The following is a 9,802-nucleotide window of genomic DNA, read 5'->3' as shown; positions in this document are numbered from 1 at the left end:
AAAAGCCAGCAGAGAAAAAAGACCAATAGCAAAGCTCAAAAGTCCCAGTGTCAGAAAGAAAGTATACATCTAAACAGTGTCCGAAGGTAAACCCTTACGCACTGTTGTGACCCACTTCCTCAACCTAAACCGTTTCCTGGGTGAGAGGACACCATGCCCCTCATTTTTCACAGCATGTTGTACTGATCGTACAAACTTTCTTGAATCAGGGAAAAAAGCCTCAAGATTAACTTTTTTTCCCTTGGTCTCATTCAGGAACCTTGTCAGTTCTCTCAATGTGTACTTAGACCCCTCTGCTTGACTGGCTGTCAGCTCCGGGCCTATTGAAGAGGAGTCTGAAAAAAATATCTCCTCATCCTCTTCCTCAGACTCACTTTCCTCCTCATCTCTATCTCCCACCCTGACCACCTGCTCTTCCTCTCTGGTCATGGCATCCCCCACAGCAACAGGCAAAATTTCCATTGTGCCTTTAACCACACCCTTTTTCCTTTTCCGCTTGGCACCCTCCTCCTCCCCCCCTAGTCTCTTACACTTCCCCACTATACTCTCCTCATCCACTAGCATAACCTGACTAGACCTAGCATCCTCTACACCACCCTCCATAGCATGACTAGGCCCAGCATCATTTACACCATCCTCCATATCATAGCTAAGCCCAGCCTCAGCTACCCCACCATCTCTAGCCTGACTAGGCTTAGCCTCCACTACCCCACCATCTCTAGCCTGACTAGACCCAGCCTCCGCTACACCACCATCTCTAGCCTGACTAGACCCAGCCTCCACTACACCACCATCTCTAGTCTGACTAGACCCAGCCTCCTCTACCCCACCATCTCTTGCCTTACTAGACCCAGCCTCAGCTACCCCACCATCCCTGGTATGACTAGGCCCAGCCTCTGCTGTCTGCATCTCATTTCCCCCTGCACTTTGACCTCGATTTCCCCCACCGGCGCTTGTACCCTCACTTTGTCTACGGCCTTTATGTGGGCACGCAAAGCTCTTATGCCCCAAATCCCCACACTCAAAACACCGTAGACTGTCTGTGCTGGCAAACCCTGCATAGAGCCCCTCCCCATGCCTCACTTTAAAATGCACATTTAGCTGTTGCTCATTGTTGTTCAGAAACATAAACACTTGCCTCCGGAACGAAACAACGTGCTTAACAGCAGCTGCCTGAAAACCTGCCGACAGTACACGAAACCCGCTAGCAAACTTACCAAAACGACTCAGCTCTTTCCTGATTTGATCGTCCGTAATAAACGGAGGTAAATTTGCAACAACTACTCTTGTCGAAGGGGTAGAAAGAGGTAAAACTGGCACCAACACATCCCTTACAAATATTCCGCTAGCAATTAGCCTACCAACCAAATTTTCTCTTTTCATGAACACCACCACCGCTTTGTTCATTCTAGAAGCAGAATGTATAAATTCAGCTCCTACCTGTTCGCTGACCGCGAGCAGAACCTCCTCCACCTTAACTCCATTCTCAGGAACACACCTGAATCCATGCCGTATCGACAGCGTCTCCTCCGCGCTAGGCTGAGAAGCCATCGCGCATACCACACCTTGCAAACCCAGAAACCTTACTCTGTCCTTCTTCCACCCTAACTCTGAAAAAAAACGGTGGATACCGCTAAAACAAATATTGCATTAACCCTCCACCATAGAAAAAAAATGTAAGAAAAAGATCAAGAAGAGTCTAGAAAGTTAGTTAGGCCAGAGTCCTCCGCACCAAACACTCAAACTCCCAGCATGCAGACAGAGACACAGAGAGACAGAGAGACCCCGACAGAGAGAGAGAGAGAGACCCCGACAGAGAGAGAGAGAGAGAGAGAGAGAGAGACCCCGACAGCGAGAGAGAGAGAGCCCGACAGAGAGAGCCCGACAGAGAGAGAGAGCCGACAGAGAGAGAGAGCCCGACAGAGAGAGAGAGCCCGACAGAGAGAGAGAGACCCCGACAGAGAGAGAGAGAGACCCCGACAGAGAGAGAGAGAGAGAGAGAGAGAGAGAGAGACCCCGACAGAGAGAGAGAGAGAGAGACCCCGACAGAGAGAGAGAGAGAGAGAGACCCCGACAGAGAGAGAGAGAGAGAGACCCCGACAGAGAGAGAGAGAGAGAGAGAGAGAGACCCCGACAGAGAGAGAGAGACCCCGACAGAGAGAGAGAGAGAGAGAGACCCCGACAGAGAGAGAGAGAGAAAGAGGAAAGAGTACCAAAGAGGAGCGTGTATGTGGTCACTGCACGACAGGGGAGGTAGAGACAGAGATGCACTTTCTCCTTTACTGTGATAAATATTCCTCACAAAGAGATTCCTTATTTACAGAAATGACTACATTTATTCCAAATTTGAACTTATTAAACCCAGAGGAAAAACTAAAAATACTCATGGGCGAAGGAGCAATGGCTCCTCTTGCAGCCAAATATGTATTTGCCTGCCATAGCCTGAGGGACACTGAATAATAACATCTGCATAGTAAGCAGTAACTTACTTATTATTACTATTATTGTTATTACTGTTATTGTTATTTCTATTATTATTGTTGTTTATCATTCCAAATAGTAGTGGTATGGGTAGTAATGGTAATGATAACAGTTTAGTGATGGTGGTGGTAGTGGTAATGATGATAGTAGTTGTAGTACTGATGTAATGGTGAAGATAACCGTTATTTAGTTATAAGTTGGTTATAGATTCATTTTCCATATTTAGATTTTTATACTTATTGCATTCTACTATTTTACTATTATTTTACTACTATTTTATTGTTATTATTTTTTAATTTTGTATTATTATTTACTGCCATTTTATATTATTATTTGTTATTGTATTACAATGTATATTGTATACATTGTTGCTTTGGCAATATTAACACAATGTTTTTCATGCCAATAAAGCAGCTTGAATTTGAATTTGAATTTGAGAGAGACCCCGACAGAGAGAGAGGGAGAGAGACCCCGACAGAGAGAGAGAGAGAGAGACCCCGACAGAGAGAGAGGGAGAGAGACCCCGACAGAGAGAGAGAGAGAGAGACCCCGACAGAGAGAGAGGGAGAGAGACCCCGACAGAGAGAGAGAGAGAGACCCCGACAGAGAGAGAGAGAGAGACCCGACAGAGAGAGAGAGAGAGAGACCCCGACAGAGAGAGAGAGAGAGACCCCGACAGAGAGAGAGAGAGAGACCCCGACAGAGAGAGAGAGAGAGAGAGCCCGACAGAAAGAGAGAGAGCCCGACAGAAAGAGAGCCCGACAGAAAGAGAGCCCGACAGAAAGAGAGCCCGACAGAAAGAGAGCCCGACAGAAAGAGAGAGAGCCCGACAGAAAGAGAGAGAGCCCGACAGAAAGAGAGAGAGCCGACAGAGAGAGAGAGAGAGAGCCCGATAGAGAGAGAGCCCGACAGAGAGAGAGAGAGAGCCCGACAGAGAGAGAGAGAGCGAGAGAGAGAGAGAGAGCGAGAGAGAGAGAGCCCGACAGAGAGAGAGAGCGAGAGAGAGAGAGCCCGACAGAGAGAGAGAGCGAGAGAGAGAGAGCCGACAGAGAGAGAGAGAGAGAGAGAGAGAGCCCGACAGAGAGAGAGAGAGAGCCGACAGAGAGAGAGAGAGAGCCCGACAGAGAGAGAGAGAGAGAGAGCCCGACAGAGAGAGAGAGAGAGAGAGCCCGACAGAGAGAGAGAGCCCGACAGAGAGAGAGAGAGAGAGAGAGCCCGACAGAGAGAGAGAGAGAGAGAGCCCGACAGAGAGAGAGAGAGAGCCCGACAGACAGAGAGAGAGAGAGAGACAGAGAGAGCCCGACAGAGAGAGCCCGACAGAGAGAGCCCGACACAGAGAGAGAGAGAGAGAGAGCCCGACACAGAGAGAGAGCCCGACAGAGAGAGAGAGAGAGAGAGAGAGCCCGACAGAGAGAGTCCGACAGAGAGAGAGCCCGACAGAGAGAGAGCCCGACAGAGAGAGAGAGCCCGACAGAGAGAGAGAGCCCGACAGAGAGAGAGAGAGCCCGACAGAGAGAGAGAGAGAGCCCGACAGAGAGAGAGAGAGAGAGAGAGCCCGACAGAGAGAGAGAGCCCGACAGAGAGAGAGAGCCCGACAGAGAGAGAGAGCCCGACAGAGAGAGCCCGACAGAGAGAGAGAGAGCCCGACAGAGAGAGAGAGAGAGCCCGACAGAGAGAGAGCCCGACAGAGGGAGAGAGAGACAGAGCCCCACAGAGAGAGAGAGAGAGACAGAGCCCGACAGAGAGAGAGACAGAGCCCGACAGAGAGAGAGAGAGAGAGAGAGAGAGAGAGACAGAGCCCGACAGAGAGAGAGAGACAGAGCCCGACAGAGAGAGAGAGAGAGAGAGAGCCCGACAGAGAGAGAGAGAGAGAGAGCCCGACAGAGAGAGAGAGAGCCCGACAGAGAGAGAGAGAGAGAGAGCCCGACAGAGAGAGAGAGAGTCCGACAGAGAGAGAGAGAGTCCGACAGAGAGAGAGAGTCCGACAGAGAGAGAGAGAGAGAGAGAGAGCCCGACAGAGAGAGAGAGAGAGAGAGAGCCCGACAGAGAGAGAGAGAGAGAGAGAGAGAGAGAGAGAGCCCGACAGAGAGAGAGAGAGAGAGAGAGAGAGAGAGCCCGACAGAGAGAGAGAGCGAGAGAGAGAGAGCCCGACAGAGAGAGAGAGAGAGAGAGAGAGAGAGAGCCCGACAGAGAGAGAGAGAGAGAGAGAGAGAGCCCGACAGAGAGAGAGAGAGAGAGAGCCCGACAGAGAGAGAGAGAGAGAGCCCGACAGAGAGAGAGAGCCGACAGAGAGAGAGAGAGAGAGCCGAGAGAGAGAGCCCGACAGAGAGAGAGAGAGAGAGCGCCCGAGCATGAGAGAGAGAGAGAGAGAGCCCGAGAGAGAGAGAGAGAGAGAGAGAGAGAGCCCGAGAGAGAGAGAGCCCGACAGAGAGAGAGAGAGAGAGCCCGAGAGAGAGAGAGAGAGAGAGAGAGAGCCGAGAGAGAGAGAGCCCGACAGAGAGAGAGAGAGAGAGAGAGAGAGAGAGAGAGCCCGACAGAGAGAGAGAGCCCGACAGAGAGAGAGAGAGAGAGAGCCCGACAGAGAGAGAGAGAGAGAGCCCGACAGAGAGAGAGAGAGAGAGAGCCCGACAGAGAGAGAGAGAGAGAGAGCCCGACAGAGAGAGAGAGAGAGAGAGAGCCCGACAGAGAGAGAGAGAGAGAGAGCCGACAGAGAGAGAGAGAGAGAGAGAGAGAGCCAGAGAGAGAGAGAGAGAGAGAGAGAGAGAGAGAGAGAGAGAGAGAGAGAGAGAGAGAGAGAGAGAGAGACTTTGACTTTTTCGTCTTTCTTTACTGAAACATTCTCATTTCATTTAAAACTCACCACCCAACCTCCCCCTTAAAAATAAAACCAAGAATACATCCTGTAATGCATACATGTACCATACTCGCCTTTCCAGCAACCACATGATACAAGCCAACATCACAATACTCAAGACAATACCCACTCCTACAACCGTATATCCAAAACATCTTCCCCAGCTATACAGACAGCCCCCCCAACACACCATTTCTCCTGAAACATCTCCACACTTTTTATCATTTTATAGAACTCAAACTCAACCCCTAAGGCGCGCATGTTGAGACCATCCCATTAAACAATAGTAAAGGGTCTGTTATCCCCCCACCTTTGACGCTGTTCCTCCTTGTTAGCCAAATAGCTAACTTTGCCTGAGCAAACAGAAAATTCAACAAAACACATTTTTCCTTCTCCCTTACTTGAATACCTGTATCCCATTATGAACACCCCAACAGTAAAGACCACCCCCAACCTCTCACACAGACATTCCAACAGAGACATTAATGGCATTAACCTGGTGCACACAGAAAACACATGAATCACAGTTTCTTTCATTTTACAGAAATGACACTCCTGCCCGACTCCCGGTTCAACCCGTGCCAACCAGCTGTTAGTGGCCAGGGCTCCATGTAGAACCCTCCACTGGAGGTCCCCTGACCTCTTTGGTACTGGGGGTTTTGTAGAGCCCCCTCCATCTAAAAACCCACCATACTCTCCACCCCACATACCCCCTGCCACTGATGTGCCTTCACTCCTGTTAGGCTCCTAATGTTCCTCACCTTAACACAGAGGTTGTAGAGGGCTTTACCTCCCACCCCTTCAAACTCCCCCAGGCTCGGAGTGTTAAAATCTAACAAGTCCTTCCAGACCCCCTTGCCAGTCTCCAGTCTCTGCCGTCACCTGCAGTGGCGGAAACATTGGTGGCCCCTCTCCCTTTGGCTGCTCAAACATCCCCCTTACCGGCTCAGACAGTGCCTCCTGGACCTCCTCCAGGAATCTCTCCAGCAGCCTAAGAGACGTTATTCCTGTTTGCTGTGCCAAGACTTCCGGGCTTTTCCACCCCTCCTCTCCCAGGAGTCTCAAGTCACCCAGCCTTTTTACCACCCCCTGCCATCAGTTGCCTCTGCAGGGTGGCCGACTGGACCGATCTCAAAGGGATGGCTGGGTTGTGGAAGATAGGCTCCTCCCACACCCACAGCCCAGGCTCCACACCCCCTTCTCGTGTGTGCCTTAGCAGCTGCCAGGCCCTCAGCACCGCAGAGTAAAAATCGGAGAGACCTGCTGTACTCAGCCTCTCCAGCCTTCATGAGGAACAGCTGCCGGTCCAACCCTAAATCTCCAGCTCTCCTCAGCAGCGCGCATGCTGGTTCCCTCCAGCCAACATCAGTATGGTACAGCAGGTCTCTGTGCCGCCTTTAGCCGGAAAGCAGCCATCCTGCTCTCCAGTTCCACCAGGCCCTGTCCTCCTTCGTGGACGGTCATGTACAACACCGCCGCCCTCAGCCAGTGATGGCCCGACCAGAAGAAGTCCACCAGCTTGCGTTGCAGGTCTGCGAGCAGACCGGCGGGGGGGGTTGAGGACAGCCAGTTTATGCCACAGGGAGGATGCCACCAGGTTGTTAATTATCAGCACCCTCCCTCTATATGACACTTGGGACAGGAGCCACCTCCACCTGGCCAGTCTTGACACCACTGCCTGTGACAGCCCCTCCCAGTTCTTCCTGACCCACCTCTCCGAGCCCAGGTACACCCCCAACACTTTAAGCCCTTCACAAACCCCACTGCAAAACCCCCTGGAAGCAGAGGAGGAGCCCTATCCCCCCATGCCCCACATAACAGAGCTTTGGCTCTTGCCCCAGTTTACCTTAGCTGATGAAGCTCCCTCGTACACCTTCAGACTGGTCTCCAGTGCCTGCATATCTTGACCATCCCTGACCATCACAGAGGACATCATCTGCATATGCTGACACTGCTATGCCTGTCACCACACCCATACCTGTCCAGCACACTCCCTGCAGTCTCCTGCGTAGCAGGCCTAAAAAAGGCTCAATGGCTAATGTGTATAACTGCCCAGATAGAGGGCATCCTTGTCTAATGCCCCGTCTCACCCAGACTGGCCTACTGAGCCCCCCTCCCACCTTAACCATACATGATGCCCCAGCATACAACAGCTTCACACAGGTCAAAAAAACTCCTCCCAAACCCAAACACAGACATCACATTAAACAGATATTCATGGTCCACTCTGTCAAAAGCCTTCTCTTGATCTAAAGAGACCAGTCCAAAGTTCACATTAGAACCTCTCGACAAGTCCAACATGTCCCTAATTAAGAACAGGTTGTCCGTGATTGAGCGTCCCGGTACACAATATGTTTGGTCCTTATGTACTATCGAGTCCAAGTGGGACTTCAGTCTGTTAGAGAGGACCTTGGCAAATATCTTGTAGTCCGCACAGAGCAATGCCACAGGCCTCCAGTTCTTAAGTTCACACAAGTCCCCTTTTTTGGGCAGGAGAGTCAGAGCCGCCCGACGGCAGCTCATCGGCAACTCTCCTACCCCGATGCATTCACGCAACACGCAAAAGAAGTCCTGTCCAATTATTCCCCAGAATTTTTTATAAAACTCCACTGGGAGTCCATCAGACCCCCGGTGCACGACCGGGGGACATCTGGGTTACGGCCTCTGCCAGTTCTTGGGACAACAGAGGAACGTCCAAATCGTCCCTCTGTGCCAGAGAGAGTTTAGGGAGTTCTGTGAACAAGACCTGAGCACACAAAGGATCACACTCTTCTGCCCTATACAATTCAGTATAAAACTCCACAGTCCGCTCCCGCATCTCACCCCACCACAGAGGTCACCCGCCCATCAGACAGCCGTAGACAATGCATACCCTTGGCTTCACTGCTCTGTCTTTCCAAACCAAAGAAGAAGGAGCTGGGAGCATCCATCTCCTTGAGCATGGAGAATCTAGCTCTTACAAGTGCTCCCTTTGCTTTAACCTGGAAAAAACTGCCCAGGTCCCCTGCGTAATTCAGCTAAATTAGCCTGGAGGCCTACATTGCCTTGCCCCACCATCTCTACCTCCATCTCACTAATACACCGCTCTAGTTCCCCCAATACTCTCCTAGCCTCTGAGGATGAGAGAGCTGTGTATTGTTGACAGAAAAGCCGAATTTGAATTTTCCCCACATCCCACCATTGGCTCAGAGACTCATACTCCTCTATTTGCTGCCTCCACCTTTCCCAGAAGGTCTGGAAACCTGCGCAAAAAGTGGCATCTTGTAAGAGCTTTACATTGAATTTCCAATAGGATGCCTGCCGGGGCCCTGGTGAAATAGACAGCCGAGCCATGGTTATGTGATGATCGGAAAACCCCACCGGGAGAATGGTAGCGCCCAACAGCCTATTGCTCCGATTCCTAGACATATAAAACCGATCAAGTCGGGCTGCACTCACCCTAGCCCCAAAAACCTTCACCCATGTGTACTGTCTTGTGTTCGGATGTTTAGTTCTCCAAACATCCACTAAGTCGAACTGATTAATAATGTCCCTTAACACTCCCACTGACACTGAATGAGGCTCTACCCCATTTCTGTCTTTTGTAAAATCCATTGTGCAGTTCCAGTCCCCTCCGACCACCAGTGTCTCCTCAGGCGCTACCTGTGAGAGTTCCTGTCTAAGACTCCCAAATAGAACCCCTCTTTCTCTCCCTGTGTTAGGCGCATACACATTTATAAAGACAAAACCCATGTTGTTAATTTCTGCTTTAACAACAAGGAGCCTACCCCTACACACCTCCTTTGAGGAGCACATTTTTACAGACAGACCCGGTGCAAAAAGGACTGCCACTCCTGCACTAAGATTTGTCCCATGGCTCAACACACTTGCCCCTTTCCACCAGAGCCCCCAATCGACTTCATTCAACACATCACTATGTGTCTCCTGCAGAAACAACACCTGTACTTTTTTTGGTTTTACATATTCACCCAACACACTCATCTTTCCCGCATCTCTGGCGCCATTTATATTGAGCGAGCCTACCCGTAGAGTCTCCATAAGAAGTGGGAGAAAAGCCAGCAGAGAAAAAAGACCAATAGCAAAGCTCAAAAGTCCCAGTGTCAGAAAGAAAGTATACATCTAAACAGTGTCCGAAGGTAAACCCTTACGCACTGTTGTGACCCACTTCCTCAACCTAAACCGTTTCCTGGGTGAGAGGACACCATGCCCCTCATTTTTCACAGCATGTTGTACTGATCGTACAAACTTTCTTGAATCAGGGAAAAAAGCCTCAAGATTAACTTTTTTTCCCTTGGTCTCATTCAGGAACCTTGTCAGTTCTCTCAATGTGTACTTAGACCCCTCTGCTTGACTGGCTGTAACAACTGCTACTCAGCCCATCAAAGTCTCATCTGGCAGTTACTGGATCCTACTGGATACTGCAGTCTGGGATCCCACTGGATACTGCAGTCTGGGATCCCACTGGAT

Source organism: Salmo salar, chromosome 02, assembly GCF_965601325.2.
Source record: "Salmo salar chromosome 02, fSalSal1, whole genome shotgun sequence".
Taxonomy (NCBI): Eukaryota; Metazoa; Chordata; class Actinopteri; order Salmoniformes; family Salmonidae; genus Salmo; species Salmo salar.
Note: the sequence above shows the minus strand (reverse complement) of the source record.